Consider the following 12,861-nt stretch of genomic DNA (forward strand, 5'->3'; position numbering starts at 1 on the left):
TGTATTCTGCACAATATATATGTTCCCTATGTAAAACTGTGCCTTATAGCCCAAATTCAGCCTAAATAAATGCCACATGCCCAGAATATTTCTAACTGTAGTAGTGTTTTTAAAGTTAATATACAATTTTGCAGAAATAGTAAATGGTACTGCACATGCTCAGTGGGTTCTGGGCGGCTGCTGAGAAGCTAAGCTCAGGAGTCATCGCAAATTATCAAGCAGAAAATGAGGTTTGTCTGTTATATAAGCTGATGCTACAGGGCTGATTATTGTACTTGTTTCTGAGCTGCCATGTACTATTAATCTGTATTATATGTTACTGAGCCTTATAGAGTGACATTTATTTAGTATGTATACAGTATAGTGTGAGTGGGCCCCTAAGCTCAGGTAAGTGCCAGCAGCACAGAGCAGGGAATCAGCAGAAAAGAAGATGGGGGGCTACTGGGGCATCTTTGGGGGCACAGATCTTCCCTGCTAAAGGGCTCGTACAGAAGCCTGAAATATAATGTGCAGCATTTCTGCCCAACTTCTTTAATTAAGCTTTAGTTCTCCTTAAATATAACCCCCTATTGCAGCCCTTATAATATACTGGTGCCTATTCTTAAAATCTACATGTATGTAGGGACCCATAGGGTTCTCAACCTGTGGGTCGGGACCCCTTTGGGGGTTGAACGACCCTTTCACAGTGGTCGCCTAAGACCGATTTCCGATGGTCTTAGGAATAATTTTATGTTTGGGGGTCACCACAACATGAGGAACTGTATTAAAGGGTTGCGACATTAGGAAGGTTGAGAATCACTGCTTTAGACACTACACTTCCTGATTTCCTTGTTACTGGGCAGGATTCATGTATCTATTTTGGTATTTACAAATACCTCTGTTATTGGCCCATAGGTAAGCCACACCCTGCCACACTTTAGTACAGTGTTTGGGAAGGGGCGGTTCTTCCTTCTTGGCCTGCAGCAATTTCATGTGTTCAGGGAAGCCTGGGATTCACTCAGGCCCAGAAGTGTTAGGCCCTAAGGGAGACCAGTACCCCTAGTGAAGTCGGGGAGCAGGGACCCCATGGCCGAGGTTAGCTAGAACAGCTTATCCATTTCATAGCACTTTCTAGGAAAGTAACTCAGTCAGCACTTAGCTAGAAAGACCAGCTTTTCACCTCCAATCAGGAGTTGCGCATTAAAGAAATAGTCTCCTATAGGCTTGTTGCCTGAGTATATGTACACAGCAGTGCCAGGGATCGTAGGTTAGTCTTTACCCTGCCCACACTTACCCAAGGTGGGATAAACCAGTGGACTCCCTATCTTCCTGCTTGCTGTTAGCTGTTTTTACCCTGCCCATACACAGTTGAGAGGGATAAAATGGTGGACACCATACCCTTATGCTTGATCTACAATACCATCTTTTGTCCTGCTGAGAGATTGCTATACCTCCTCAGAGTGTGAGTATTCAACCCTGCACTTACATCATTTGTCTGGGACACAGAAACAGTTATCATTTTGTTTGCAAGAGCTTCTGGCGTCAGTCCATCTATTCATTCATTTAACCCTTGTACTTACACTTGGCAGTGGGAGGTGTAGTTACACAACACCCTCCATCATAAATACTTCCACTTTGCCAAGGCCCATCCTGGGAAAGGGGAGTCCTGTGTACCCCATGCTCTTATAGCTGGACATTAGTCTTTTATAGCCAAATAGGGGTTACATGTGAATGTAATAGTATTCTGCAATGAACAAAACAGCTCTTCATTACTCATCTGGTTGCACACACGGGGCATTGTGGCACGTTAACCTGCTGTTGTGCAAATGCCATACGTACTGTTTAGAAAATGTTGCTCCCATTTTGTACACGCTGTGGCTAAACCTGCCTTTTAGTCCATAACATACCATTTCCTTTATTTAAATTCACCCAGTCTAATTAGTTAAATAAAATAAACATGTCTGATTTACCCTAAATATTTGTTTCAAGATGTTCCTTGCTCCCCCCCCCCCCCCGTTATGGTTCCCAGATACAGAACGTAGTACAAAGATGCACGGAGCGAAGCCAGTTTGCGTTGTTAATGTGGAACACATGTATTTCCTTGGGGAAAAAACAAAAGTAGACGTGAAAATGAAAAACAGGCAAAAAAAGAAAAAATCAGGCGTGGAATTGATAGCATGCAGTGTGAGAAAATACAGAAATACTAACGGGAAAACATGTTTTTTTTAAAACGCCTCAGTTAATAGAGCTTCTCCAGCAGATTTCTGTGCTGAAATCTGTATTTCAAAAGAGCAAACAGATTTTTCATATTTAATTTTGAAATTTAACATGGTACTAGCCATATCCTTACTGTCTAGGTGCCTACAGCCATGTGACCTGTGCTCTTCTAAACTGCAGTCACACTTTACCGCTGCTGACGCGGCCACGCCTATTTTGATGTGACCACACCCTATTTGACTTTTTTTGATGTGCAACAAATTTTTCACGGAAGTTTCGCAAAACAATTCACCAATGGCGAAATGCAGAAATTTGCTGAAAATTCATGCCTGACGAAAAAATTTGCTCATCACTAGCAGCAACTGAATCTTTCCCCAATATTCCCACATAAACTAAAATTAGGATACAGTCTGTTGGGGAGAGGACTACATCAATGAGCCGATTTGGTCCTCTTATTGAAATTTGCTTCATTTTTGCCCAAAAATCGGTTGGGTGGGCCTGTTGGAGGGACCCATACACAGGCAGATAAACTGCCTAATGGACTGACAATCTGCAACTTAAATCTGCCCAAGTATGGATCCATTTAGGCCCTACTTAGTTACATAGTTAAGTTAGGTTGAAAAAAGACCAAAGTCCATCAAGTTCAACCCTTCCAAGTGAACCCAGCACTCACATACAGACCCATACTGACCTATCTATCCACTCACATACAGACCCATACTGACCTATCTATAAACTCACATACAGACCCATACTGACCTATCCACTCACATACAGACCCATACTGACCTATCCACTCACATACAGACCCATACTGACCTATCCACTCACATACAGACCCATACTGACCTATCTATCCACTCACATACAGACCCATACTGACCTATCTATCCACTCACATACAGACCCATACTGACCTATCTATCCACTCACATACAGACCCACACTGACCTATCTATACACTCACATACAGACCCATACTGACCTATCTATACACTCACATACAGACCCACACTGACCTATCTATCCACTCACATACAGACCCACACTGATCTATCTATACACTCACATACAGACCCATACTGATCTATCTATACACTCACATACAGACCCATACTGACCTATCTATCCACTCACATACAGACCCACACTGACCTATCTATCCACTCACATACAGACCCATACTGACCTATCTATACACTCACATACAGACCCACACTGACCTATCCACTCACATACAGACCCATACTGACCTATCTATCCACTCACATACAGACCCACACTGACCTATCTATCCACTCACATACAGACCCATACTGACCTATCTATCCACTCACATACAGACCCATACTGACCTATCTATCCATTCACATACAGACCCATACTGACCTATCTATCCACTCACATACAGACCCACACTGACCTATCTATGCACTCACATACAGACCCATACTGACCTATCTATGCACTCACATACAGACCCACACTGACCTATCTATCCACTCACATACAGACCCATACTGACCTATCTATCCACTCACATACAGACCCATACTGACCTATCTATCCATTCACATACAGACCCATACTGACCTATCTATCCACTCACATACAGACCCACACTGACCTATCTATGCACTCACATACAGACCCACACTGACCTATCTATACACTCACATACAGACCCACACTGACCTATCTATCCACTCACATACAGACCCATACTGACCTATCTATCCACTCACATACAGACCCATACTGACCTATCTATACACTCACATACAGACCCATACCGACCTATCTATCCACTCACATACAGTGCTCAAAACAGGTGTGTGGACTGGCCTTCAAACCAGGCCCTGGCATTCAAGTACACAGAGGCCCAAACAGCCCCCCCAAGCCCAATAAATAGTGACTGACTATGGCATCTTACAGCAGCCCCTCTGGCATTTGCCAGAACCCACAATTGCCAGTCCGGGCCTGCCTCAAGAAGCTGTGTTCCAGTGGCTCTTACCCAGTGAAGCCATTATGATAACAAAGACACAAGCAGTTTTTTTTTATCTGTTATTGTTTATGGTGATGCTGACAGAAAGACAGATTTTGTGCTTGTGTGTGTTTATAGTTTTGTGATTGATTGTCCTCTTCCATTAGGGTAGTGTACAAACACAATCAGAATAATAATATTTAGGCTTTCTCTTGCTTATTTCAGTGAAGGGAACATGGTTATTTCCAACCAAGTATTTAAATGATTTCTTTCCAGGGATAACTATTCAGTGAGAAGCATTATTCATAGCACTCTACAATAACAAATATCTCCTTTTGAAAGTTCCTACAGCAACATAATATAAAGAATATTATAGTGAACTTCTTTGCAAGGGTTGTTCACCTTTGAATTAACTTTTAGTATGATGTAGATTGGTATTAATATTTAATTTTTTGTGGTTATTTCAGCAGTGATCTGGTTGCTAGGATCTTTTTTACCCCAGCAACCAGGCCGTGATTTGAATGAGACTGGAATATGAATAAGTGAAGGACTAAATAGGCAGGTAAGTACAGGTATCCATTATCCAGAAACCTGTTTTACAGAAAGTTTTGAACTAGAGAAAGGATTTCTCCAGTAGACTACATTATAAGCAAATAATTAAAATCTTTGAAAAATGATCTCCTTTTATCCTGTAATAATAAAACAGTGCCTTGTATTTGACCCTAACTAAAGCTGGTCATACATGGTAAGATGCGCTTGTTTGGTGAGGTCGCCAAATGAGCGGATCTTCTCCTGATATGCCCGCATAAGGTTGGTGATATTGGGTTAATTCAATCGTTTGGCCCTAGATATTAAGATCTGGAAAATTTTAGGCCAGATATTGATTGGGAAGACCCATCGGGGGTGCCCATACATGGGCAAATGCTAAATCGGTCTGAAGCACCCGAATCAGCAGCTGAAATCTGCCCATGTATGGCCACCTTGAAGTGATACTGACACTAAAAAAATTACTCTTCAAAATATTAATGCTGATAGGGCTGCTTTTGTAAGTAATTGTTACTTGCAGTTCCCAAACCTGACTGTTTTGCCAACACCGTCTCAGCCCGTCAGTTATAGCTTCTAATGCTAACGGCCTCCTGCTGCACAAATATGGCAACCCCCTCATAGGGGAACATGGGGGATCAGGTAGGTAATGTAAAAGCATTGGCAAATACTTTTATGGCAACATTATGAATAGCATAGAAATACAATGTTATCATAGAAGTAAAAAAATGTTTCAATATCTGGTGTCAATATCTCTATTCTAAGATATACTTAATCCTTATTGGAGGCAAACCAATCCTATTGGGTTTATTTAGTTATTTTTATGTTTAAATGATTTTTCAGTAGACTTATGGTATGAAGATCCAAGTTATGGTCCCAAGCATTCTGTATAACAAGTCCCATACCTGTAATAAAAAATAATAATAACAATAAAAGTGTAACCTCACGGAGCAATAGTTTTTAGCCTGCTGGGGTCAAAAAGCTGAAAAATACAGAAATGGAAGGCAAATAATAAAAAAACCATATAAAAATAAATAATGAAGACCGACTGCAAACTTTCCAGGAATATGGCATTCTATAACATACTAAAAAAGTTAACTTAATGGTGAAGCACCCCTTTACAAAGGCCGATCAGGTACGGACTCCAAATGACTTGCACAGGCTGTATTGGGGAGAGCATACCCGCAGCCCCTAGTGGTATGGTCACCTATCTAATGTTCTCATTGGTCAAAATCTATGGCATGGTGACTATTACACCAATGTTTTCATACCTTTTTCATACACCTTACTGGGTACAAAAAACTTTTGTTTTGTCCTTGAGGCCTAAACATTTTGCAGCAGGTGATCTATGTGGGTGTTCATGGGTAGAACACAAGAAGGGATTTGTATAGGCAGTGTACAGTACATGCACTCAGCAGGTCATGCTCATGTGGTCGGAACGTTTTTGCAATATACATGGGTAGTAATTTGTATGGCCAGGTATAAATGCTGTACTTTTTCCATGATGTACTCCATGCCGACAAGCATTTTGTTATCCTGAAAAGCGCTAATTGATCATGCTGCTAAATAACACTGTATTGTATAACAGTGCCAAGGGAACTATTTATGAAAATAGGTTTCAAGCCTCTTGATGCAATTACGTTCTGTTAGGCACTGGTATGTAAGCAAATTAAATCTTGCGCACTATTTTCCAGGGTGAAGATGGGAAACCAATTAATGTGTTTATATACCTCAAAAAGAAATTTCTGGGGAAAAGAATGTCTGCACGATGTGGCTGTGAGATGCTAATGAAGACTTTTTTATTAGAACATTTTATGGGAATTTAAAATTAATCTGATTCAGCCATAACATCATAGGATCTTCTGAAGGAGTGTGTATGTGTGTTTTGTTTTTATAATATATACAGTAGTGATGGGCGAAATAATTCGGCAGGCATGGATTCACGGCTAAATTTCCACATTTCGCCATTGGTGGATTGTTTTGCGAAACGAGTGACAAATTTCGCAGTGGGAAAATTCGGCGTGGGCAAAAAAAATTGTTGCGCATGTTAAAAAAAATGCTGCGTGTCAAGAAAAAAAGTTCATCAAAACAATGACCCTTGTGACAATTTTTCTTGGGCGTGCAACATTTTTGCCTTTTCGCAGATTTTTCCACGTCTTTTAAAAGATTTGCAAATTTTTTGGCGAAGCGAAACGCCACAGATTCCCTCATCACTAATATACAGTATTGTGGTTCCAAGGGCTCAGTATTTGTAAACTGTCTAAGAAAATAATAAGAGAAAAAAAAGGCAAGAGGGCTTATTTAAAATGGGGGCAAAAACAGGCACAAAATGCCATATTTCTGCCCACAATACACCTTGCACCCACAGATTTGGTCCCCCTCCTGCTGATATGGGTCTATGGACAGTAGACATTAAGGTGGCTATTGATTCAAAGGGCATTAGGTTGGGAGGAGTGACCAGTGTGCAGTTCTGCTGACACAAGTCAGCAGCCAAAAGGGCTGGCAGCCTCCCTGATTGAGAAAAGAGCACTTTTCCACTTGAGACAAAAGGGATAATTTATCAAATGCAGGGCAGGGTGCAATCAACAGGTGCAATGTTATTTTCAATTTGTCATTTAAAAATATTGCAATGGAGATAGTGAAATGTTTTCAAGAAAACTCAGAAAGTCCAGTTGCTTTTGACTTTAAACCTGAACAACTGAAAATCTTCACAGACTATAGATAAGTTGTTGCAGCAGCAGGGCTGTGTAGGTCCATGTGTTCTTGGGAGACATTGGACTGGGACACAACTGGGGCAATGGCTCTTGATCCACATTATTGGAAGTGGAAACCACCCTAATTAAAAGGAACTCTATTTCACTAATGAAGGGAGGCCAAGAGTCCAGCATTCCTCCTATTAATTTCCTTTGGATTCTTATGGAATTATCAGGCCCACTAGATCTGTGCAAACTGGAGGAACAATAACATCAAGGACTGCAGTATACCATCCTATCTGTGGCTTGGCTACACATGGACTACCTGTGGGACACTCAAGGCAAATCCTGCCAGATAGTGGTGCTAACTGTTGTAATTTACTGCATGCTTATATCTTAAAATGGCACCAACATCTTTTGCTAATTACTGACTAAAAAGGCTAGAAAATCATATCCTTGACCACTAAGATCTCTTGCCTGATAAATATTACGTATTATGTCTGGGTAAATGACCCACTTTGAGTTATTTTGCTTTAAACACTATGCCTTAATAAATTATTTGATTATCCTATACTTTAACTGCACCTAGGGTTCATATTTTTCACGTTAGGGGCCTTGAATGACCAAAGCAATATGTGATGCCACTTAGTGTTTCTGCCTTCCCTACATGTTGAATTATCTTTATAGACTTAACAGCTGGAGTCGTGGGAGACTAATCTCCCCGCAATGCCATCCCTCCGGCTAGAATGTAAATCGCCGGTGGGATGGCATACGTGTCGCTGCAATGTCCCGCAGTCGCCCGAAGTTGCCTTGAGAGTTGCTGGGGGACTAATCTTCCTTTGTATCCCTGCCCTTACCTGCCGGTTATATTAGCCTAACTGATTCAGAGCACCCGCATACAAGAAAAACTTGTGGGGTTTCCGTAACTGCCCCATTGTTCCAACATAACTACCAGGACTTAAGGAGTTAGAGGTCCTCGGATTCCCATAAGCTGAGTGAGACTTAGGGCTATTGGTACAGCAACTCTTTAGAAATACTCAGCCTTCCAATGGAATACCAAAAAATGGAGTCAGACTAACCCAGCAGAGGTTATATAACTGTATTGCTCCCTATGCCAGTAAGTCAGGTACATTCACTTCTTGCTCAGGCAGTATCCATGCCAGTAACTACAATCCCATTAGTGTCTTAGCCAAATGCAAAGTGGGGTTTAACAAGAATGTTCCTGTTGTGGGCAAGTCTATTCTAAACTTCAGTAAGTTCCATAAATAAAGCAATTGGAAGTTGGAGGCCATGATGTTCTTTGCAATAAATACCTCTCTGTTTTACTGTGTACCTATTCCTTCCTGGGCCTCATGATGAACCTTCTTTCATTCAAAACCTTTGACATTTTTTTGAAGCCACACCAGACATTCTGTATACTTAATTGTGATCTGAGACATTAAAGAAAAATGCAGGTTTCTGTTAAACTACAGTTCTTTGAACAACATAGAGTTTATATATTTAGCATTTACCGTTAAACTGCCTTATTTATATAGGGCTAGGCACAAGGTCAAGGGAACAGCACCAGGTTTTTTTGCACTTCGTGCCTTGCCTCCTTTTTTGTACCTGTGTCAGTAGTATGTTTAGTACTGCCAGTATGATATTGATGAACATCTTGATTAATTTAGATCAATCAGCCTTGTACAGCTATGGTTCCTCAGGTTTATTTAATTATGGTCTGGTGCAATAATCCCAGCTATTTCCTTTTCTTTGATTTTTTAGTCTTTTATCTGTTGCAAGAAGTGACTTCATTTCTAATTGCTAATTCATTTTAGATATATTTTTTTTTCCTAAAACAAGGCTCATTATCAACATGTTTATATTTCTTTGGACTGATCTTTCCCAGAGGCTATTATCCCTCTGCTACTATAGGCACCATCTCTCCCTACTATACCTGCTATCCCACAGCCACAGTCCCTTCCCAGAGGCTATTATCCCCCCACTGCTACTATAGGCACCATCTCTCCCTACTATACCTGCTATCCCACAGCCCCAGTCCCTTCCCAGAGGCTATTATCCCCCCACTGCTACTATAGGCACCATCTCTCCCTACTATACCTGCTATCCCACAGCCCCAGTCCCTTCCCAGAGGCTATTATCCCCCCACTGCTACTATAGGCACCATCTCTCCCTACTATACCTGCTATCCCACAGCCACAGTCCCTTCCCAGAGTCTATTATCCCCCACTGCTACTATAGGCACCATCTCTCCCTACTATACCTGCTATCCCACAGCCACAGTCCCTTCCCAGAGGCTATTATCCCCCCACTGCTACTATAGGCACCATCTCTCCCTACTATACCTGCTATCCCACAGCCACAGTCCCTTCCCAGAGGCTATTATCCCACTGCTACTATAGGCACCATCTCTCCCTACTATACCTGCTATCCCACAGCCACAGTCCCTTCCCAGAGGCTATTATCCCACTGCTACTATAGGCACCATCTCTCCCTACTATACCTGCTATCCCACAGCCACAGTCCCTTCCCAGAGGCTATTATCCCACTGCTACTATAGGCACCATCTCTCCCTACTATACCTGCTATCCCACAGCCACAGTCCCTTCCCAGAGGCTATTATCCCCCACTGCTACTATAGGCACCATCTCTCCCTACTATACCTGCTATCCCACAGCCACAGTCCCTTCCTAGAGGCTATTATCCCACTGCTACTATAGACACCATCTCTCCCTACTATCCCACAGCCACAGTCCCTTCCCAGAGGCTATTATCCCCCAACTGCTACTATAGGCACCATCTCTCCCTACTATACCTGCTATCCCACAGCCACAGTCCCTTCCCAGAGGCTATTATCCCCCCACTGCTACTATAGGCACCATCTCTCCCTACTATACCTGCTATCCCACAGCCACAGTCCCTTCCTAGAGGCTATTATCCCACTGCTACTATAGACACCATCTCTCCCTACTATACCTACTATCCCACAGCCACAGTCCCTTCCCAGAGGCTATTATCCCCCCACTGCTACTATAGGCACCATCTCTCCCTACTATACCTACTATCCCACAGCCACAGTCCCTTCCCAGAGGCTATTATCCCCCAACTGCTACTATAGGCACCATCTCTCCCTACTATACCTGCTATCCCACAGCCCCAGTCCCTTCCCAGAGGCTATTATCCCACTGCTACTATAGGCACCATCTCTCCCTACTATACCTGCTATCCCACAGCCACAGTCCCTTCCCAGAGACTATCATCCCCCCACTGCTACTATAGGCACCATCTCTCCCTACTATACCTGCTATCCCACAGCCACAGTCCCTTCCCAGAGGCTATTATCCCACTGCTACTATAGGCACCATCTCTCCCTACTATACCTGCTATCCCACAGCCACAGTCCCTTCCCAGAGACTATTATCCCCCACTGCTACTATAGGCACCATCTCTCCCTACTATACCTGCTATCCCACAGCCCCAGTCCCTTCCCAGAGGCTATTATCCCACTGCTACCATAGGCACCATCTCTCCCTACTATACCTGCTATCCCACAGCCACAGTCCCTTCCCAGAGGCTATTATCCCACTGCTACTATAGGCACCATCTCTCCCTACTATACCTGCTATCCCACAGCCACAGTCCCTTCCCACAGGCTATTATCCCACTGCTACTATAGGCACCATCTCTCCCTACTATACCTGCTATCCCACAGCCACAGTCCCTTCCCAGAGGCTATTATCCCACTGCTACTATAGGCACCATCTCTCCCTACTATACCTGCTATCCCACAGCCACAGTCCCTTCCCAGAGGCTATTATCCCCCCACTGCTACTATAGGCACCATCTCTCCCTACTATACCTGCTATCCCACAGCCACAGTCCCTTCCCAGAGGCTATTATCCCCCCACTGCTACTATAGGCACCATCTCTCCCTACTATACCTGCTATCCCACAGCCACAGTCCCTTCCCAGAGGCTATTATCCCCCCCCCCACTGCTACTATAGGCACCATCTCTCCCTACTATACCTGCTATCCCACAGCCCCAGTCCCTTCCCAGAGGCTATTATCCCCCAACTGCTACTATAGGCACCATCTCTCCCTACTATACCTGCTATCCCACAGCCCCAGTCCCTTCCCAGAGGCTATTATCCCACTGCTACTATAGGCACCATCTCTCCCTACTATACCTGCTATCCCACAGCCACAGTCCCTTCCCAGAGACTATTATCCCCCCACTGCTACTATAGGCACCATCTCTCCCTACTATACCTGCTATCCCACAGCCACAGTCCCTTCCCAGAGGCTATTATCCCACTGCTACTATAGGCACCATCTCTCCCTACTATACCTGCTATCCCACAGCCACAGTCCCTTCCCAGAGACTATTATCCCCCCACTGCTACTATAGGCACCATCTCTCCCTACTATACCTGCTATCCCACAGCCCCAGTCCCTTCCCAGAGGCTATTATCCCACTGCTACTATAGGCACCATCTCTCCCTACTATACCTGCTATCCCACAGCCACAGTCCCTTCCCACAGGCTATTATCCCACTGCTACTATAGGCACCATCTCTCCCTACTATACCTGCTATCCCACAGCCACAGTCCCTTCCCAGAGGCTATTATCCCACTGCTACTATAGGCACCATCTCTCCCTACTATACCTGCTATCCCACAGCCACAGTCCCTTCCCAGAGGCTATTATCCCCCCACTGCTACTATAGGCACCATCTCTCCCTACTATACCTGCTATCCCACAGCCACAGTCCCTTCCCAGAGGCTATTATCCCCCCACTGCTACTATAGGCACCATCTCTCCCTACTATACCTGCTATCCCACAGCCACAGTCCCTTCCCAGAGGCTATTATCCCCCCCCCCACTGCTACTATAGGCACCATCTCTCCCTACTATACCTGCTATCCCACAGCCCCAGTCCCTTCCCAGAGGCTATTATCCCCCCACTGCTACTATAGGCACCATCTCTCCCTACTATACCTGCTATCCCACAGCCACAGTCCCTTCCCAGAGGCTATTATCCCACTGCTACTATAGGCACCATCTCTCCCTACTATACCTGCTATCCCACAGCCACAGTCCCTTCCCAGAGACTATTATCCCCCCACTGCTACTATAGGCACCATCTCTCCCTACTATACCTGCTATTCCACAGCCACAGTCCCTTCCCAGAGGCTATTATCCCACTGCTACTATAGGCACCATCTCTCCCTACTATACCTGCTATCCCACAGCCACAGTCCCTTCCCAGAGACTATTATCCCCCCACTGCTACTATAGGCACCATCTCTCCCTACTATACCTGCTATCCCACAGCCCCAGTCCCTTCCCAGAGGCTATTATCCCACTGCTACTATAGGCACCATCTCTCCCTACTATACCTGCTATCCCACAGCCACAGTCCCTTCCCAGAGGCTATTATCCCACT

Source organism: Xenopus tropicalis, chromosome 6 (assembly GCF_000004195.4).
Source record: "Xenopus tropicalis strain Nigerian chromosome 6, UCB_Xtro_10.0, whole genome shotgun sequence".
Lineage (NCBI taxonomy): Eukaryota > Metazoa > Chordata > Amphibia > Anura > Pipidae > Xenopus > Xenopus tropicalis.